At 42.1% G+C, this 22,364-nt stretch overlaps 1 pseudogene; it reads left to right on the forward strand.

Moving 5' to 3' along the window:
- Nucleotides 1–782: 782 nt before the first annotated feature.
- LOC143976118 (small nuclear ribonucleoprotein F pseudogene) lies at nucleotides 783–1,001 on the forward strand (annotated as a pseudogene).
- The last annotated feature ends 21,363 nt before the right edge of the window (nucleotides 1,002–22,364 follow it).

Genomic DNA, 22,364 nt, shown 5'->3' on the forward strand with positions numbered 1-22,364 from the left:
TTTTACTAATTTTTTTTTTTACTAGTAATGGCGGCGATCAGCGATTTTTATCATGACTGCGACATTTTGGCAGACACATCGGACAATTTTGACACATTTTTGGGACCATTGGCATTAATACAGCAATCGATGCTATAAAATTGCATTGATTACTGTAAAAATGTCACTGGCAGTGAAGGTGTTAAACACTAGGTGGCAGTGTAGGGGTTAAGTGTTCCTAGGGGCGTTTTTCTAACTGTATGAGGGCGTGGCTGTGTATGACACCACACTGATCGTTGCTCCGGATGACAGGGAGCAGACAATCAGTGTGCTGTTACTAGGTAGAAGGGGGAGATGCTGTTTACATCAGCATCTCCCCGTTCTTGAGCTCCGTGAAACGATCACAGGTATCCCCGTGGCGATCGAGTCTGCAGGACCCACGACCACGGTCATGGAGCCCTCGGCAGGCGCGCACATGGCGGGAAATTCAAAGTAACATACGGTACGTTACTTTGCGCAGCCGTGCCATTGTGCCAACGTATATGTGCAGGAACCGGTCAGAAACGGTTAAAGCTGAACCATTGGTATGTTAATCTATATAAGGTTATGAAATGTTATATCGTCACAAAATATATATTGGTTATTATTGGTTATATATCGTCATACCAGCAATAAAGGGCTGCGAGCATTCATACCAAATTTTAAAGACTAATTGTTTTTATTATATTTAATATATTTAAAGATTAATATAATATTGAATTTGGTCTCTAGTCCCATTCACTGGTCTTTAGATCAGTGGTAGAATGAGTTTGCCACTAAACCCAAAACCATTCCTTAATGGCCTTACTGATAAGCCAGTAATGGTGAAACTGAAGTGGGGTATGGAATACAAGGTATACCTGGTCTCTGTGGATGGCTACATTAGCATGCAGCTCGCGAATACAGAAGAGTATGTTGATGGTGCATTGTTTGAACATATTGGAGAAGTTCTAATAAGGTGTAATAATGTATTGTATATATGAGAAGTAGAAGAGGAGGAAGAAGATGAGGAGATGGGGTGATGAGAGAATGAAGCAATTTCCAAATTCGTTTTGTAAATTTATTTTGAAACTTCTCTTTTGATGTTATTGTTGGACATTATTGTTCTTAACAAAACATACAAAACATTTTTTTTCAAGAGTACCTCTATAGGGTTATGGTGTGAAGGCACCACCAACACCCAATTTTTCTGCACCTCTAACTTCTAGCCAAAGTCTGCGAAAGAGACACCACACTATCTAAAAAAAATGTTTATCTTGGCTTGAGTGTACTATAATTTGACATTTTCACATAAAGCTTGCTCATTGTGGTGCAAAGCTTTGTTATTTCCATCCAAAGTCTGAGACACCAGAATTTATGCAAAAAATATCTTATCTTGTTCCGAGAGCACTAAGTTGTGGTCTCATCATACAGACAGTAAAAAAGTAAATACAGGCGCTCAAATAATTATCTAATTATATACTGGTACGCTGCAATCCAAAAAAAAACCTTCTATGAAGTGAGAAAAATATGTGTCAAATTGTAGATTGCGCCCTACAATTATAAATGGTAGTAGATGGGCGCAATCTACAATTTGACACATATTTTTTCTCATCATACAGACTGGCTCTTTAAGCTGTTTACAAAATAAAGAAAGCTTGCAGAGAGAATCAATTTAAATGGTGGTGAGTGTTAAATATATCTGACCCTAAGGCCGCGTACACACGGGTGGACTGTCCGCCCAACTAGGTTCGTCAAACAGTTTGACAAACAGTCCGTTCAAAATTAGCATGAACGGACTTGACCACACACGACGAACGAACAGTCCGCTGAAAACGTGCGCGATGACGTGAACGGCACGTACGACGGGACGAGAAATTCGGCGTCCGATACACTGCAATGCAACCTTCGCCGTGTAAATTCTTTCTGAGCATGCGCGAGACTTAGTTTGCCGAACAAGCCTACACACGAGCGGACTGTCCGCTCAAACCAAGTTTCAGCGGACAGTCTTACGGAAATTCCGAAAAACTTTGTTCGTCAGACTGTCCGCTGAAACTGTCCGCTGAAGCCCACACACGAGCGGACTGTTGGACGAACAGTCCGCCCGTGTGTACGCGGCCTAAGTGTTTGATACCCATTATATTTTGTCCCCGAAAGCAGGATTTACAGAAAGCTAATTATTCAAAAAGTGCCCATGCACATATGCACTTATTTAGCTTTATTGACTGCAACAGAGCCATTTCAATATAATAACAGGTTCGCTTTAAGGACATACAAATGAGCAGTCAGTATGTGCTGACTAACATTAAAATGCTAAATGTACAGATCAATAAATATAGTTAAATTTTAACCGCTTCCTGCCCGCCCTATAGCCGAATGCCGGCCTTAGGGCGGGCGGCTTCCTACGCCTGGCCGTCCCTGGACGGCCTGGTGTTTACTTCCGCAATGCGCGCCGCCGCGGGCGCGCATCGCGGAAGTTCTGTGTTTGCCGTGTCCCCCGGGGACAGGCAAACACAGATCGCTGTAAACGGCCAATCACAGCGGCCGTTTACAGCGTGATCGGCGTGTCCAATGGGAGATGATCTCATATGTAAACATATGAGATCATCTCTCAGCGCCGCTCTCCCTCCTCACACAGACAGCGTGTGAGAGGGGAGAGAAGAACGGCTGCAGCAGCCGTCAGTGTAAAAAAGAAAAAAAAAAAAAAAAAGTAAAAAAAAAGTTTAATAAAAAGTGCCATCCTCCCCCAGAGCCATCCTCCCCCAGTGCCACCCCCCCCCAGTGCCATGCCCCCCCCCCAGTGCCATCCTGCCCCAGTGCCATCCTGCCCCAGTGCCATCCTGCCCCAGTGCCATCCGCCCCAGTGCCATCCTGCCCCAGTGCCATCCTGCCCCAGTGCCATCCGCCCCAGTGCCATCCGCCCCAGTGCCATCCATCCCAGTGCAATCCACCCCACCCCAGTGCCACCTGCCCGCAGTGCTATCTGTCCCCAGTGCCACCTGTTGTCAGTGCCATTTGTCCCCAGTGCCATCTGTCATCAGTGCCACGTATAAGTGGCATCTGTCATCAGTGCCACGTGTTATTAGTGCCACATAGTGCCATCTGTCATCAGTGCCACGTATTAGTGCCATCTGTCATCAGTGCCACGTATCAGTGCCATTTGTCATCAGTGCCACCTGTCAGTGTCACGTGCCATCTGTTGTCAGTGTCACGTGTCATCAATGCCACTTATCAGTGCCATCTGTCATCAGTGTCACGTGTCATTGGTGCCACATATTAGTGCCATCTGTCACCGGTGGCACGTATTAGTGCCACGTATTAGTGCCACATGTCATCAGTGCCACGTATTAGTGCCACGTGTCATCAGTGCCACATATTAGTGCCACGTGTCATCAGTGCCACGTATTAGTGCCACGTGTCATCAGTGCCACGTATTAGTGCCACGTGTCATCAGTGCCACATATTAGTGTCATCTGTCATCAGTGCCACGTGTCATCAGTGCCACGTATAAGTGTCATCATTGCCACGTATCAGTGCCATCTGTCATCAGTGTCACGTGTCATTGTCCTGGTATTTCAAAAGTGTAATAAGTAGTCAACAAGTTAGATGTGTAATTTATGCTCCTAGAACACGTGATGGCGCTCCCTGCATGTTGGGCCTCTCTATGTGGCCAGGCTGCGAAAAAGTCCCACACATGTGGTATTGTAATACTCAGGAGGAGTAGCAGAATTTTTTGGGGGGTGTCATTTGTGGTATACACATGCCACGTGAGAGAAATAACCTATTACAATGACAATTTTGTGGAGAAAAATAAAGAAAATGAAAAATCTTCATTTTGCAAAGAATTGTGGGAAAAAAATGACAACATCAAAAAGCTCACCATGCCTCTTACTAAATACCTTGGAATGTCTACTTTCCAAAAAGGGGTCATTTGGGGGGTATTTGTACTTTCCTGACTTGTTTGGGTCACAAGAAGCGAGATAGGCCACCAGTACATCAGATGTGATCAATTTTGTGCGATTCGCACCACAGCTTGTAGACTCTCTAACTTTCACAAAGACCAAATAATATCCACTAATTTGGGTTATTTTTACCAAAGATATGTAGCAGTATAAATTGTGGCCAAAATTTATGAAGAAAAATTAATAATTTGCATAATTCTGTCACAGAAACAAAGAAATATGCGTTTTTTTTCAAAATTTTCGGTCTTTTTTCATTTATAGCGCAAAAAATAAAAACCCCAGAGGTGATCAAATACCACCAAAAGAAAGCTCTATTTGTGGGAAAAAAAGGACACAAAATTCATTTGGGTACAGTGTTGCATGACTGAGTAATTGTCATTCAAAGTGTGAGAGCACCGAAAGCTGAAAATTGGTCTGGGCAGGAAGGGTGTTTAAGTGCCCAGTAAGCAAGTGGTTAAATATAGTTCTTAGTAATAACATCTAACATCAAATTATTGCTTGTCGTGTTCTATTCTCAAGCTAGGTTTGCTATTTAAATTTCAGCATGTTTACAGACACTAAAAATAACCCACAGGTTATCATAGAAGGTTACAAAGTTCTATTATTAAAACTCTTCCACTCTCTGTCCTGGAATATTTTATACCCTATGCTAACACTCATAAATAATGCCAAGGCTTCAGTTTTCTAAGGCTGGCATTGCCAACCTTGTAATCAGACCTCCGTAAAAGAGATGGTTTTGTGGAACTTGAGCTTTTAGCCAGAAGAATATCAGTTTTTTCATTATGAGCATAGAGATCCTACATTTTTATATACTTTGTCTATTGGTTACATGGTGTACTGGGTGGTAGTAGAGCACGTATGTTCAACCTTGAATATCAGTGGTAATGCTTGAATTGTGTAGTTATTTAGGATAAGCAGAGTGATTTGGGCAAAATTTATTTTGCTGTTAAGAGTGATAACCGTCTTTTCTAATTGTGCTGCTCAGGGGGAAAAGATCTATTTAGTGTCATTTGTATTTGTGTTTTTCCCCTGTCTTTTGAAATTGGTTGTATGGGTAGTAATGCATTGTTTTTGTCATAAGGACTGGTCTAGGATAGTTGATGGCAGCTTTCATAACCCTAATGAACAATTTAAAGCCCATTTCACCAGTATGGGTTCAATATAGGTGGGCGTTTACTTCAGAATCCCCTTGTACCCCCATACAAATCTAAAGGAATGTAAAAACAGATTTAAGCAGGTCAAATTCAGGTAAAATGCAGTTCAAATGCGCATGCAATATATAAATAATTGTACCTTTGTGATGTATTAATATAGATTTTTAGACCCATATGACCTCATTGTGTTTTTATTCAATTGTTTATGTTGTTTAAAAATATGTAGAGATGGAGCGCTACCTTATATCACACATATATAATGATTACCTAGCAATATGAACAATAAGTGCACACCAGTGACCCCTAGTGGGAGTAATAAATATAACACTTAGAACGTTAAATAAACAAAACAAAGTTCATAACATAAGTTCAATCTTCTTATGAACCGGTGCAATCCGCAAGGTATCCAACCATGAATAGATGGCAAGTAAGTGACACATGGCAAATAAGTGACAAACACCAAGTGGATCCTCCACCAGTCACACTCTGGGCTCACCTCCCAGAATGGCCCCCAATTAGGCCTAGTAGCACCTTCCCCTCTTGGGGTCGCAATCCGAGATGTCTTTTTAAGCTCCCATCAATGGGCTCCTGCAAGCGTGGTCTCTCATTGGTGATGGCAACATATGGGTAAAGGAGGAACTAACAGTGTAGTACTATAAACATGGTTTATTAAAAAAATAAAACGTTTCTCACATTTAAAAATTCACTAGCCCTGGTGCATACAGGTGATGAACTTAGGCATATATAGATCCATTCGTGGGGTCACAGAATCATCCAAGTCCTCGGCCCAACTGCCCTCCTGGGTGATCGTATGCTTCCTAGGACAATGTGTTTCATCACTGCATGTGTGACTTTATCAAAGGGTAAATGTCTGATCATTACGCTGGTATTTATAGTCCTCCTGAGTCAACTGAAACATCACCTGTATTCCCCCAGGGCATTTTTAAATTGAGTGGAACAGTTGTATGCTTTTTTTTATTAAACTACGTTTATAGTATTGCATGTTAATGTTAGTTCCTTCTTTACCCATATGTTGCCATCACCTATAAGAGACCACATTTGCAGGAGCCCATTGATGGAAGCTTAAAAAGACATCTCAGATTGTGACCCCAAGAGGGGAAGGGGCTACTAGGCCTAAGTGGGGGCCATTCTGGGGGGTGAGGGCATAGTGTGACTGGCGGAGGGGTACATGGTGTTTGTCACTTATTTGCCATCTGTCACTTACTTGCCATCTATTCATGGTTGGGTTCCCTTGCAGATTGCATCTGTTCATAAGAAGATTGCGCTTATGTTATAGACTTTGTTTTGTTTATTTAACTTTCAAAATGTTATATTTATAGCTCCCACTAGGGGCCACTGTTGTGCACTTATTATTCATATTGCTAGGTCATCATTATATAAGGTAGCGCTCCATCTCTTTACATTTTTTCACTTCTCTTACTAATAAAAGTTGGTGTCTAGCAGCAACCTTAAATATTTAATCACGCAGTTATTCATTAGTAGCGCAGAAGTACCTTTTGTATAATTTGCTTACTTAAAAAAAAAATTTTGTTTATAGTAATATGGTACATAAGGTCTTGCAATAGCTCCTGAGGAAGCCATGATTGTGGAGAAACATGTAGAGTCATAAAAATGTTGTACAATGACTGTATGAATTTTCATATGTTGGTTTTAATACACTAAATTTAAAATTATGTTTATTAAATAAAAATTTACATATTTGATTTTGTTCAAAATTTTGATTAATTTGCCCCTTGTCAGAAACCATGAATCAGAGTGAGACAGAAGTACAGTTAAATCACAGAGTAAACGTAGTCAAAATAGCCAGAGTTCAAAAACCGGAATGGATAGTCAGCAAGCCAAAACGTCAGGGAGCCAGAGATGAGCGTAGTAGCAGCAGGATCTGGAGTCAGAAGGAATGTCAGCCAAGCAAGTCTTTAACAGGAACACCGGAGAGTGTCTCTATAGATGTGGCCAAAGCGAAGGCAGAGATCATCTGGACTGGATGACTTAAGTAGGCAGGACCGACGAGCAGGATATCATCAACAGGTGAGTTACTGTGGAGAGAAAGGAGCTGGCAATTAGCAGACAGCTGAGTGGCCAGCTTTGAGAAGGAAGGGCTGAGCCCAGCCATGACACACCTCAAAACTCCCATTTCCACTTTTCTCATTTCAATATTTCCAATATTGGGAGATGGTGCATGTCAATAAGACCTCCTATTCATGGATAAAATCTATTTTCCACTGTAATTTTACCTTCATAAAAAGATTATTGTGTACAACCACCCAATGCTCAACCTCTGCGCCACAATTTTGTTTGGACACAATACCAATATTTCTTTATCTAGACTGCTGCCACTTTCAAGATAATACCAAAACAATACCAAATAGTCCCAAGGGAGAGAGTTTATTTGTATTATTTCACCTCTCATGTTAATTAAAATGCATTTCATCAAAATGTTGTTTTTTTCTGCTAAATTTCATGGAAATGAAAACTCTCAATTTCATGCATTTCTGGTACACCAGACACATGCCCATGTACAGCATGTGTGATTATCCACCCCTGATACTGCCTCCAAACAGGATATTTAAAGTGTACTCCTGCTTAGTCTCAGTGATGAATGGTCTTCCAGCTGCATCAAGTTACCTGTGATCTGCTTGACCTTTATTACTAACATTGTTGTTGTCTATGTTTGTTTATGTGTACTGATGATCTTCATTACCCATCTTGGACTGGATTGCTGGCCAAGATTCTGTTTGTTGACCTAGTACCTTGCTGCCTGTATATTGATGACCTCTGCTTTTTCTGGACTTGGATTCTATAAATAATTTGATGCCACGCTGTTTACCTGTTACTGACCTTGGCTTGTGATTAAACTACACCTGCTGCACATTTTCTGTGTATTTCTGTCTGTACTCCTGAGCATCTTACAGCAGTGTTCCTAAGTTCCAGTTCCTGCATCTAGACACGTGTGCCCTTTCATTGCCCTTGCAGGCATTGTGTTTGTTTCCAGGAGTGTTCAGACAGGATTAATGCAAGAGGCCACCTTTGTCACCTTGGACTCCTTTTACAGGTACTTTATAAATTCAGTGCCCAGATACATCTTGTGTTTTTCAAAATATCAATAATAGTGATTTATATATTTTTTTTTTTAGAAGTTCAAACCAATCCCAATCCCTTTCGAAGCAGATGAGTCTGCTGGAATATGTTCCTGTGAAAGACAATCTATGTTTTCCATATCTTTTAGGTCAAATAATTCTGTCTTTAGGCGCAGGGTATAAAGTAATGAGCCGTGGTGTATCATCCATGTGTGCAGGGTGTTCAATGCACACAGGCCCAGGGGGGGGGGGGGGGGGGGGGGCGGGCTTCACTGTGACCCACACTGCACACATGGATAATCCCATAGCTTACAGCCAGGAGGGACAATTGCAAGCTATCAATGAAGAAGTTGACAGATGCTTCTCCTCCTCTCCCTCCTGTGGATGTCAACTGAAAAGCCATGCAGGGAAATCGGTGCTCACAGCTGTCCCTCCCGCTGCACAGATCATCCCCAGCTGTTCCCTGTGTCCTCCTCCTCCAGCCCCCCTCCATGTCCTCCTGCTCGTCCAACCCCCCCGTGTGCTCCTTTGGCTGCTTCTCCGGGCCCATGTAGTCCTCATCAGGCCCCTGCATGCTCCTCCTCTGCCTCCCCCCTCAGTCGGCTCACCTCCTCCCCTCTCCCGCCAGCTGCTAGGGGGATGTGTCAGGATGGAGAGCAGAGGAAGGAGCTGGTAAATATGTTATTGGCCCCTTCCTTTTCTAAATTGGACAGAGTGATCAATCGCAACAGATCGCTCCTGTGTCCTGTGATAACTGAGCAGAGAAAACTGTTTACTCTGATTCAGTTTATGAATGGACAGGAGCCGCTGTCACCTGTTCATTCATTTTCAAGGCTAAGAAAGGGACTGCGGAATGTCTGTCCTCAGTCCCTTTCTCTGTCTCAAAGTGGAGATGTCAGAGGTTTGTTTAGAACTCTGATACCTCACCAAAGCCCACCAACAGGGCTGTTTAACAAACAAAATTGCAATAAATATTAAAAAATGAAATTGTAAAAAATAAAATTGTAAAAAAATCAAATAAAAAACGACTGACACCACTCCCCCCCAATATTGTCCACAGCCCCAGCCTGCTCCCCCCAAAAAGCATTGTGTAATTTTTTTTAAATAAATGAAATTGTAAAAATAAATACATAAAAATTGACTGGCACCATCCACTGTTCTACTGACACCGTCCACTGCCCAACTGACATTGTCCACTGCCCTATAGAACTAAATGCCAATTCACAAAGTCAGTGTGGTCCCTACAGCATATATATTACTACAAAAGAAAAGAGGTGACTAGAATACCAGTCAAAGGGAAGCTGCTTTCACAAGACACATGTGGTGTATCAAAAGCAACTAAATTAAATTAAGTAAATACAAAATACCTTTTTAAGGCCCCTTCCACATGAGGCAGATACGCTCAGCAGAGTCCGCCAGCTCAGTGGGAGATCGCGCCATTGATCTCCGCTGAGCCGGCGGAGGGCAGGTCCACCTCTGCTCACTCAGCAGGAAGGGGCCTGTCAGAGCACCGCTGAATCCTATGGGGAGATCGGCCAAAAATGGATAGCCTGTCTGTTTTCATCAGATCTCATCCGATCCGATAAGATGGATGGTGAACGTATCGCTATACATCTGTTTTTAGCAGATCGGATGGCAGATGAGTGTCAGTGGACACATATCCGCTGACATCTGTCTCCCTATAGGAGTCAATGGATGGCCCGCTCGGATTGTGAAAGGGGCCTACATGTAAAAAAAAGTAGGATATTTATATTTTGATACTATTTTCATTCAATATTTGACATTTATAAATATATTTTGTATTTACTTAAATTATAACTAAAGGAAAACTTTTTTTAGTTTCGGTTAGGGTGGAGAGGTATTAGAAGACCTATTTTACTACTGTCTGTGCCCTTATTGGGGAAATGCACCTTCATTATTTGTCCTGTTTTCCATTATCATTAAAAGAGAAATGAAAAGAAAATCCCACATTTTGGGTTGTCATCAGAAAATAATAGAGGGGAAATTTTCCACTGAGGACACTAGTTCTGGTGACCTGGGGGACCCCAAGGGATTCCCTTATTTTTCAGGGATTTCCTCTCAGTTCCTGTTTTACCAATGGGTCAGGAAGTAAAGGTAAATCTACTCAATGGGATACAGAATAATAAAAACCGACAGGGGTTCTAACCCTCCAGTACTCTACTCAGCCTTTCTGAAACTTTTCAACACAGAGGAACCCTTGAAATATTTTTCCAGCCTCAGGAACCCCCTGCTAAAAAATGACTATATCTACAACTCATGAAACATTAGTGTGATGGTCAGTGGGAAGAAAGCCCCTTACACTTGTGATCACTGGGAAGGATTACTCCCTTACAGACAGCTAAAAAGATCAATAATGTCAGTGGGAAGATATCGCTAAAAATAATTGTGAAAAAATATTTTTAAAAATTATACCCATGTGACATATGTTCTAACAAGGGATTAGACCATTGTCATATGTATGTACATTGTATTATGTTTGAAGTTAGTGGGAGGTTTGCAGCAAATGATGTATATGTTTGTATATACACAAGAAAAGTCTCCAAAAATCTGGCGAAATGACGGGAGAAAATAAGTATATTTTACTACATGTAATGGGGTGGATTTACTAAAGGCACATAGACTGGTCACTTTGCAAGTGAAGCTGCTTCAGAGCTTAGTAAATGAGGGGGAGTTCTGTTGACTTCCATCATCCAATCATGTACAAGCAAATATGTTTTTTTTTCCTTGCATGTGATTGGGTATTCTTTGTAAAGTGAAGCTTTACCTCATGTACTAAGCTCTAGAGCAACTTTCAAATTGCACAGTATATTTGCCTTAAAGTAGAACTAAGGAAGGGTTATAACCTGTCAGTTTTTTTCCCCCATCTGTGTCCCCGTTGGGAGATTTCCCTTCTATTATTTTTCTGGGAACAACTCAAAATTTGGGACTCTTAATTTCACTTTCAATGATAATGGTAAACATGACAAATAGAAAGTGAATCTCCCTCATGGGAGCACAGACAGCAATAAAAACCTGACAGATGTTCTAATCCACCTCCACGCTCTGCAAAACGGGAAAAAAAATGTTTTTCCTTTAGTTATATTTTAAATAAATCAACCTCAATGATTTCCATATTTCCATTATTAGGCTTCTATGCATTACTGTTGAGAGAACTGATCCAAAAAGGCAGAGAGTACTTAAAATTGGCTATTATATTTTTACATCCCTTAATTATCACATACCTGGACCACTACTTAATTACTGATACTGTGCTGCTGACTTTTCTCCTTGCAGCAGGCTCTGACATGATGAAGCAAAGCCATTCTGCTTCAAAGATGGCTGATAGCATGGCAAATGAGTAATGGAGACGATCATCTGCTTGGAGAGCACTGGCAATAATGATGACTACTCTTCTGCCTGCCTATTTTTGGGCACAGGTTGCAAAGTTCAGTTCTCCGCTTGACCTCTGGAAGATTTACCCCCCTCCATAACCAGGCCATTTTTTGCGATACAGCACTGCATTATTTTAACTGACAACTGTGCAGTCATGCAACACTGTACCCAAATAAAATGTATGTCATTTTTTCCCCACAAATAGAGCTTTCTTTTGAAGGCATTTGATCACCTCTGCGGTTTTTATTTTTTTGCGCTATAAACAAAAAAAGACAGACAATTTTGAAAAAAATACACTTTTTTTTCCTGCTATAAAACACATCCAAAAAATAAATAAAAAATAATCAAATTTCTTCATAAATGTATGGCAGTACTACATGTTTCTGATAAAAAAAAATTCCAATAAGAGCATATTGATTGGTTTACTTGACTGTTATAGTGTCTACAAACGATGGTATATATTTATGGAATTTTTATTTATTTTCTAATCATGGAGATCAGCAGCTTGTAGCGGGACTGCGATATTGCAGTGGAAGATCAGACTCTGACACTTTTGACACTTCGCAGGAACCAGTCACACTAATACAGTGATCGGTGCTAAAAATATGCACTGTCACTGTATAAATGACACTGGCTGGGAAGGGGTTAAACATCTAGGGCGATAAAAGGGTTAACTGCGTGCCTAACCAGTGTTTTTGTGTACTGTGCTAGGTGCTTTTACTAAGGGAAGAAATAGATTTTGTTCCGTGATTTGCAGGAACACAAAATCCATCCCTTCCTCCCTGTCAGAACAAAGATTTGCCTTGTTTATATAGGCAGGTCCCCGTTCTGTGCATTTTACTGATGATTGGTGGCACCCACAGATAGGCTTCTTCTGTGAATAATTACAGCAGAAGCAGCCCACTGGCGGCGTGTGTGTGCCCCCTGCAGGCGGATGCGCAGAATCATATATACATGATTCTGCACAAGAGAGCCACCATGTATCAGTGAAACTGCTATGGGGCAGTCTTTAAGTGGTTAATAACCCCCCCCCCCGACCCCCACTGAATAGAGGTAATGCTAACTCTGCCTGGTGACCCGATTGGTGACTAGACCACAGGGAGAGAAATAACACAGAAATAATTGTCACCTAAATTACTTGATACAACTACCTCTCATCTTTGTACATGTAAGTGCAATCAGCTTGTGTTTATTTCCTGTTAAATGATTACCTGTACATTTGTTTTTTGTTACATTGTATTTGGTGCAGAGGAGTGGAGAGCATAGGTCAGTGATGGTGAACCTTAGCCCCCCAGATGTTTTGGAACTACATTTCCCATGATGCTCATGCACTCTGAAGTGTAATTGAGCATCATGGGAAATGTAGTTCCAAAACATCTGGGGTGCCAAGGTTCACCATCACCATTTATTAAAAAACAGAATCCAAATACATCCAGGGATAATTACAGACAAGCACACACTGTTAACGTGTTTCGCATCAAACAAGTGTGTGTGTTGGTCTGTACTTATCCGTGGATGTATTTGGAGTCTGTTTTTATGAAATAAAAGGTAAACATTTGGAGTGCAGCTATCCAGCATTTTGTTTTCATGTTCCTGTTGCAACCAGTGGCAGCACCCAGCCCTTTGTGGAGACAGCTGGTACTGGGAGAGGTAATTATCTTAGAGCGGTGAACTCTTATTGTTATTTCAGTTACATTGTGTTTTTTCTTTTTCTTTTAGCAAATTGTATGGGATCATATTTAAAGCCTAAGTTTACTTAACTACTTAACAACCGGCCCATAGCCGAATGACGGCTCCCGGGCGGTTGCTTAACTCTGGGAGGACGTACAGTGACGTCCTCCCAGAATCCCGCTCTCGCGCGCCGACAGTGGTGCGCACCCGAGAACATCCGTGCATCACGGACCACGGTAAAGGGCCGCTCATCGTGGCCGTTTACCACGTGATCACTCCGTTAACCACTTCAGGACCGCCGTATTGCCAATGTACGTCAACACAATGGCACAGGCAGGCACAATCACGTAGATGTACGTGATTGCCTTCCAGCGGGTGGGGGGTCCGATCGGACCCCCTCCCGCTGGTTACGGCGGTCCGGTTCGCTCCAGGAGCGCTCCGTGATGAGGGGATGGCCGTTGGTTTTCGGCCACCCCCTCTGGATCGCTCCTGGCCAATGAGAAGCTTCCTCCCACTGTGTATTGTTTACACAGGAAGGAGGAAGTGATGTCATTCTCCTCGGGGCGGTCTTTTTGACCGGACTACGAGGAGAAGACTAATAGTAAGTGTGCACCAACACTACACTGACATGTAGGTACACACAGGCACACAAACCCCCCCCCCCCGATCGCCCCCCGATCCCCCCCGCCCCCCCTCCCCCCCCCAGTCACAGTGTCACTGATTGCATTGATCATTTCTTTACTGATCAATGCATTCAGTGTCAGTTGTGACAGTAAAAACTGTCAGGACAGTTAGTGTTAGGTCCAGGGTAGCCCCCTATCACCCCCCAATAAAGATTTAACCCCCTGATTGCCCCTAGAGTTAACCCTTTCACCCCCTTTTGCCAGTGTCAATAAGCGATCATTTTTCTGATCGCTGCATGTGTCGCTAGGTAGCTAGTTATTTTTTTAGGTTCACCGCCAGGTTTTTATATCGCTAGGTACCCCGATATACTACCCAATAATGGTTTTAACCCCCTGATTGCCGCTAGTTAACCCTTTCACCCCCTTTTGCCAGTGTCACTAAGCAATCGTTTTTCTGATCGCTGCATTAGTGTCGCTACAGTCACTAGGTAGCTAGTTATTTTTTTAGGTTCACCGCCAGGTTTTTATAGCGCTAGGTACCCCGATATACTACCCAATAATGGTTTTAACCCCCTGATTGCCGCTAGTTAACCCTTTCACCCCCTTTTGCCAGTGTCACTAAGCGATCATTTTTCTGATCGCTGCATGTGTCGCTAGGTAGCTAGTTATTTTTTTAGGTTCACCGCCAGGTTTTTATATCGCTAGGTACCCCGATATACTACCCAATAATGGTTTTAACCCCCTGATTGCCGCTAGTTAACCCTTTCACCCCCTTTTGCCAGTGTCACTAAGCGATCGTTTTTCTGATCGCTGCATTAGTGTCGCTACAGTCGCTAGGTAGCTAGTTATTTTTTTAGGTTTACCGCCAGGTTTTTATAGCGCTAGGTACCCCGATATACTACCCAATAATGGTTTTAACCCCCTGATTTCCGCTAGTTAACCCTTTCACCCCCTTTTGCCAGTGTCACTAAGCGATAATTTTTCTGAACGCTGCATCAGTGTCGCTAGTGTCGCTATGTAGCTAGTTATTTTTTTAGGCTCACCGCCAGGTTTTTATAGCGCTAGGTACCCCGATATACTACCCAATAATGGTTTTAACCCCCTGATTGCTGCTAGTTAACCCTTTCACCCCCTTTAACCAGCGATCACAGTATAAGTGTCACTGGTGACGCTGGTTAGCCAGTTAGTTATTTAGGTTCCCCGTCAGGTTTTTATATAGCGCCAGGGACCCCCATATACTACCTAATAAAAATTTGAACCCCCTGATTGCCCCTAGTTAACCCTTTCACCACTGATCACCGTATAAGTGTTACGGGTGACTCTGGTTAGTTTGTTTTTTATAGCATCAGGGCACCCACCATTTATTACCCAATAAAGGTTTAACCCCCTGATCACCCGGCGGGTGATATCAATTAGGTTTTAGGGTCAGGGTCTGCGTCGCCCCAGGCAGCGCTAGGTTAGTGCCAGTACCGCTAACACCCACACGCAAAGCATACACCTCCCGTAGTGGTATAGAATCTGAACAGATCAATATCTGATCTGATCAGATCTATACTAGCGTCCCCAGCAGTTTAGGGTTCCAAAAAAACGCATTGTTAGTGGGATCAGCCCAAATACCTGCTAGCACCTGCGTTTTGCCCCTCTGCCCAGCCCACCCAAGTGCAGTATCGATCGATCACTGTCACTTACAAAACACTAAACACATAACTGCAGCGATCGCAGAGTCAGGCCTGATCCCTGCCATCGCTAACAGGTTTTTTGGTAGCATTTTATATTCAAATCCGGAAGGCAGTGCTTGGTTTTTGGGGTCCCGTACGTGGCTAGGCTCCCAAAAAGTCCCCCACATGTGGTATCCCCGTACTCGGGAGAAGCAGCAGAATTTATTTTGGGGTGTAATTTGACTTCTGCCCATAGCATGTGTGAGCAATATATCATTTAGTGACAACTCTGTGCAAAAAAAAAAAGTTTGTAATATTCCCGCAACTTTTGGCAAAATATAAAATATTCCATGGACTCAACATGCCTCTCAGTAAATAGCTTGGGGTGTCTACTTTCCAAAATGGGGTCATTTGGGGGGGTTTTGTGCTATTTTGGCATTTTATGGCCTTCGAAACTGTGATAGGTAGTGAGGAGTTAAATCAAAAATTTGCACCCTTAGAAATCCTGAAGGTGGTGATTGGTTTTCGGGGTGCCGTGCGCGACTAGACTCCCAAAAAGTCCCACACATGTGGTATCCCCGTACTCAGGAGAAGCAGCAGAATGTATTTTGGGGTGTCATTTCACATATGCCCATAGCATGTGTGAGCAATATATCATTTAGTGACAACTTGGTGCAAAAAAAAAAAAGTTTGTAATATTCCCGCAACTTGTGGCAAAATATAAAATATTCCATGGACTCAACATGCCTCTCAGTAAATAGCTTGGGGTGTCTACTTTCCAAAATGGGGTCATTTTTGGGGGTTTTGTGCTATTTTGGTATTTTATGGCCTTCGAAACTGTGATAGGTAGTGAGGAGTTAAATCAAAAATTTGCACCCTTAGAAATCCTGAAGGTGGTGATTGGATTTCGGGGTGCCGTGCGCGACTAGACTCCCAAAAAGTCCCACACATGTGGTATCCCCATACTCGGGAGAAGTAGCGGAATATATTTTGGGGTGCAATTCCACATATAACCATGGCATGTGTGAGCAATATATCATTTAGTGACAACTTTTTGTAAAAAAAAAATGTTTTATTTTTTTTTTGTCATTATTCAATCCCTTAGGACAAAAAAAATAAATATTCAATGGGCTCAACATACCCATCAGCAATTTCCTTGTGGTGTCTACTTTCCAAAATGGGGTCATTTGGGGGGGATTTGTACTGCCCTGCCATTTTAGCACCTCAAGAAATGAGATCGGCAGTCATAAATTAAAAGCTGTGTAAATTCCAGAAAATGTACTCTAGTTTGTAGACACTATAACTTTTGCGCAAACCAAAAAATATACGCTTATTGACATTTTTTTTACTAAAGACATGTGGCTGAATAAATTTTGCCCTCAATGTATGACTAAAATTTAGTGTATTCGATTTTTCTTATAACAAAAAGAAAAAAATATCTTTTTTTTTCAAAATTTTCGCTCTTTTTCCATTTATATCGCAAAAAAAAAAAATCGCAGAGGCAATCAAATACCATCAAAAGAAAGCTCTATTTATGGGAAGAAAAGGACGCAAATTTCGTTTGGGTGCAATATTGCATGACCGCGCAATTACCAGTTAAAGCAGCGCAGTGCAAAATTGCAAAAAGACCTCTGGTCCTTAAGGTGTTTATTGGTCCGGAGCTGAAGTGGTTAAATGACAGAGCGATCACTTGTAAACAAAAGTTCCTCCCTCCCCTCTCTGTACCGATCGGTACAGTGTGAGAAGGGAGAGATCGGTGGCAGCAGCGCTGTGGGCTATATCTGTAGTACCCACAGCGCTGCTCTATAAGAATTGACTCTGCAATGCCCTGCCAATACTCTGCAATACCCAGCAATACCCTGCAATACCCAGCAATACCCTGCCAATACTCTGCAATACCCAGCAATACCCTGCCAATACTCTGCAATACCCTGCCATACCCTGCCAATACTCTGCAATACCCAGCAATACCCTGCCAATACTCGGCAATACTCTGCCATACCCTGCCAATACTCTGCAATACCCTGCCATACCCTGCCAATACTCGGCAATACTCTGCCATACCCTGCCAATACTCTGCAATATCCAGCAATACCCTGCCAATACTGCTTTAACCACTTGACCACTGGGCCCTTAAACCCTCTTCCTAACCAGACCAATTTTCAGCTTTCGCTGTTCGCACACTTTGAATGACAATTACTCAGTCATGCAACACTGTACCCAAATAAAATTGTTGTCAAATTTAATTCCTGTGACAGAATTTACATTTACAGATCATTAGTTACAGATTGAAGACCTTAATCCCTTGTTTAAAGGATAACCCTATTTTTGGGAACATGTTACATGTTCCACCCATTTTTAGTATGGAACATGTAACGTGTTCCAAATCTTCCAGCATCTCCCCTATCCGCTGCATCTGGTCACAAGCTGCAATATAACATTTTTGGTTTTGAGTTTAATACCGCTTTACATATACAGTAGCTACTACATTTGCTTTCCAACAATTTCATGGTACTGAGCCAAACATTAAAGCGGAACTTCAGTTATTTTTTCAACTTTGCATCTATTAAATCTTCTGCTGTTTTTGTTTTAACTTTGCATAGTAAACCATTTTTTTTCTGCCAGTAAATACCTTATACAGCCCACTTCCTGTTTCTTGTCTGGTCATTAGCCTAGGCTTATGACATCATGCACAGCTCTTTTTCTCTCACTCTCGTGAGAGTTTGCCAGGAAGGGAGGGGGTGAGTCATAAGAGGGCCAATGAGAGCTGTAGAGCTGAAGGTGTGCCTCTGTGTGTGTGTGTAAATCCAGGAAGTGAACAGGCAGCAGCTTTAGCTGCCCACAGTTAAAATGGTTGCAGCCAGCCTTAGGCTCGGTTCACACAGTACGCGGCACGACTTGCAGCGCCGCGACCTGCCGCGACCTCAGCGGCGACTTGCAAAACGACTTCTGTATAGAAGTCAATGCAAGTCGCCCGAAGTCGCCGCAAAAGTAGTACAGGAACCTTTTTTCTAAGTCGGAGCGACTCGAGTCGCTCCTATTAGAACGGTTCCGTAGTACAGAACGGGGCGCTACTTGTCAGGCGGCGCCTGGACAAGTCGCCCCTGTGTGAACCGAGCCTCAGTGGAGGGAGATTTCTGCAGTATATTTAGAAAGTACAGAATCACAGTTTATATATAATAATAATATGCAAAGTGGTTGGAGGAAAGCTTCAGAATGACAAAGATGTTTTTATTGCATATTATTTGAGCAGACTGCAGTTTCTCTTTAATGAGTCTCTAAGCATTAAAAACAATGGTTTGGAAATATTCAAGCTCAGCTCTTTCAGAACTCTTGGATGTAAGCCACTTGGTCAAGGTGTTTTATTCATATTAATGTTGTTAAATTGTTTCTGGACCATCTCTCTTATTTATGACACTTTGTTGTGAATTAAAAAAATAAATCAGACCTGTCATACCAGTGTTAGCAGTTATGACATCTAACTCTCCCAAGAGTCAGTTAGTTATTTACATTTTCTGCCTAACCTACAAATCTTGGACAGACTAAAAGTGCCCATAAGAGCCCAAAATACATGACTTCACCATCTTCACATTCATTTTTCCATTATTTTCAATCCGATATACAACCATGATAATTCTGTAGATTTCAGTTAATATACGGAAAGAGTTTAATTTAAATTAAGATGTTCAATATATCAAACTATATCTTCCCAAGCTGATTTTAAACAGTAATAAGATTTTTTTTTCCCTGGGACAGAACATCTAAATGAAATTATATCAGTGTTAGTGGTTAAAGATCAGGTTAGTTGTGCTGTGGAGGCTCATAGAATAGTAATGCTCTTTGCATTTCTTGTACATCATGACAATGCCCTTAAGCATATCCAGGAAAATCGATCAATAAGTCACAGCGTGGCTAAAGACTGCCTCGGAGGCTACACCAGTTCTGAATTTAAGTTTACAGAAGTAATATTTTTTAACCAGCAAAACATAGTATTCCATCTCTCCAAATTTTGTTAGCTATGCTTTAAAGAAGATCAACAATGGCTATAAATAGCTTTGTTCAAGAAGCAATACAAAGAGAAAAGTGCTATGCCTAAATTACAGTAATACTTCACACGCGCCAATATTTATTTTTTTCCATTCAACCCAGCAGAGCTGAATGAAAAAAAAAAAACAGACAGGTCGGGAGGAGGCACTGTACTAACTATCCAACGTTAGTACTGTGATTTATCCTGCTGTGCTATTGTCTTCTGACAGGGGGACAGCCCCCCCCCCCCACCCCACTAGAATACATCAGTCAGCGCTCTCAGCCATGAGAGCACCGATCGGGAGTGGATTGGTAGACTTTTTTCGGTCATGCCCCTTTGTCAGTCATACCAATTCCAGTACACACGGCCCGAATGTAGGACAATTTCTAATGACAGTTTCTAATGAAAAAATGTTTTAAAAATGTTTACATTTTTAAATTGTTTATTTTAATTAATTTAATTTAATTAATTAATTCAATTAACTAATTTAATTTAAATTTTTTTAAATTTTAAATTTTACATTTAAAAAAATTTTTGTCAATTACTAGGTTATCATGAAACTTCAGCAAAGGCAAAAAAAAGTTTTGCAGCAAAGTCCAGTCACTCCACTCAACACTATTGGCTATAACAAAAACTTCTCTTAAGTGCTTTGCTCCTTACAATAATGTATTGCCAATGCTTTCCTGAGGTCTAGATTATCTAAAATATGTTCTATATAAATCCAGATAATTATATTCAGTTTATTCTCATCTGAGTTATAACTGAAACTTTACATAACTGATATAGCATTACAAATATGAGAATGTACTTTTTACTTATAATCACTTAACACAGGCAATATTATAAAAAAAAATTCCTAACAACCAGGAATTAACATACTGAATTCTGTTCTTAAAGCTAAAGCTAAACTTCACCCTAAGGCCGGGTTCACACCGCTGCGATGCGGGAACGCCGCGAATCCGCGGCGTTTTCCCGCATCGCACACCTCCCGCCGGCAGTTCACACTGCCCTAGGCTGGGAGTGTCAATGTTATGTTAATGACACCCCCAGATCCGTCCGCATATCGCAGTGCGATCTGCCGACTCGCACAGGAATCGGATCGCATGGTATGAACCCCCATGCGATCCGATTCTGTTGCGGACCAAAAAAAGGGTCCCGTGCGAGTTTGCTGCGGGAGCGATGCGAATTCAGCCATACTATCTGTATGGCTGAACTCGCATCGCTACGGAGATCCGATGTGATTTGCGGTGCGAATCACATCCGGATCTCCCCCCGCAGCAGTGTGAACCCAGCCTTAGGCTGATGGTTTGTAGAGAATGCCGATCGGACAAAGTGCCACGCATGCTCAGATCAAATTCCTAGACCAAAGCTATTGGCTACTAGCCTGAACGTAGTCCCGTCGTAACGAAATAACGTCATCACGTTCTGAACGATCGGATTTTCCGACAACTTTGTCCGATCGTGTGTATGCAACACCAGTTGCAGACAAAATCCGATTGATTTGGTTTTCGGAATGTCCGACCGTGTGTACAGGGACTTACAGGTAAATATATATAGTAAATAGGCTGTGAATTTAGCTGTTCATCTGGAGATTCACTTAAAGTATCCTCTAAATCTGAATATTTGAATTGGCATGGAGCAATACAGACAGTTCTTGTGAAAGGCATCTCGAAAAATGCCATCCACTATGAAAAAAAATGCACCTTGGCCTTTACCCAGTTTTTGCTGTGACAACTGGCAGCTGATTTACATAGAAAGGAGCAAAGAGCACTAGAGAAAAGTTGTCTAGTTAAAGCAATCAACATATGTCTTTGTTTCTTCTGAAAAATGAAACGTGACTACAATTTTTGCTCTGGCTTTTGTAAACCTCTGTAATTCCTAGTGCCTTTCCCAAGCACAATTGCAGTACATGTTTTTAGAAGGAAGGCTTTGATCAAACCTGAAGAAACCTGTGGGTGGCTATGCTGGGCATCATAGTTTGGGTCACTCGCCCTGCTCGACCTTTAAGCGTGTACACTTGCTATAAGCATAAACTGGACTCCATGTGTGCACCTAATTACTCTTCCTATTCCATAACTGCACAGGCTGTAGACATCTGTGGTGTTGATCTGCTCCTGTTGCTATGGTAGATGGACCTGCTCACACAGAGAGTACCGACAACAATTGCCAGATGCCTGTATCCTCCACTGTACACTGTGGTTCCACCCACCGGCCACTACATCACTAATGTGGGACAGACTAATGCCATAGCAGCTGGAAGATGGAATCACATCATGCAGCAGGTGACTGAGGCCTCTGACACACCCAGAAGTGCCAGATGCTGAAGCATCCAACAGGCATCATAGCTTTGCAAAAAAGTGAAGTTTGAACTGACAAGCAAAATGATTGGTAAGTATTTCCTCCTTAACATTGACACCTGCCACATGTTCACAGTCAGAACCAGCTGCATGCAAAACCTTCATTGCCATTGGTAACCACCTGTTTTCAGTACCACATTAACTCTTGTACTGCTGTAATCATACCCCAATGTGCTTTAACTGACCCACGCTGTAGACTATGTGTGCCGATTTCTTGCATTACATCCCTTGAATAACTTCACACCAGGAAAGGACAAAGTTTAAAAAGATTTACTGGAAACTCTGAGCATAACAGTTCCAAAACAGAGTGCACAGTCTGTTCCCAAACTAATCCATACCTCAGGCATGTGGCTGCCCCAGCATACCTGCACAGGCCAGAATCCATACAAAGCAGAGTCCACAGTGGCAGATCTCCTGAATTAGT

This window comes from Lithobates pipiens, unplaced genomic scaffold (genome assembly GCF_037356315.1).
Source record: "Lithobates pipiens isolate NorthernLeopardFrog02 unplaced genomic scaffold, aLitPip1_a1.2 Scaffold_13, whole genome shotgun sequence".
In the NCBI taxonomy this organism is placed as follows: Eukaryota; Metazoa; Chordata; class Amphibia; order Anura; family Ranidae; genus Lithobates; species Lithobates pipiens.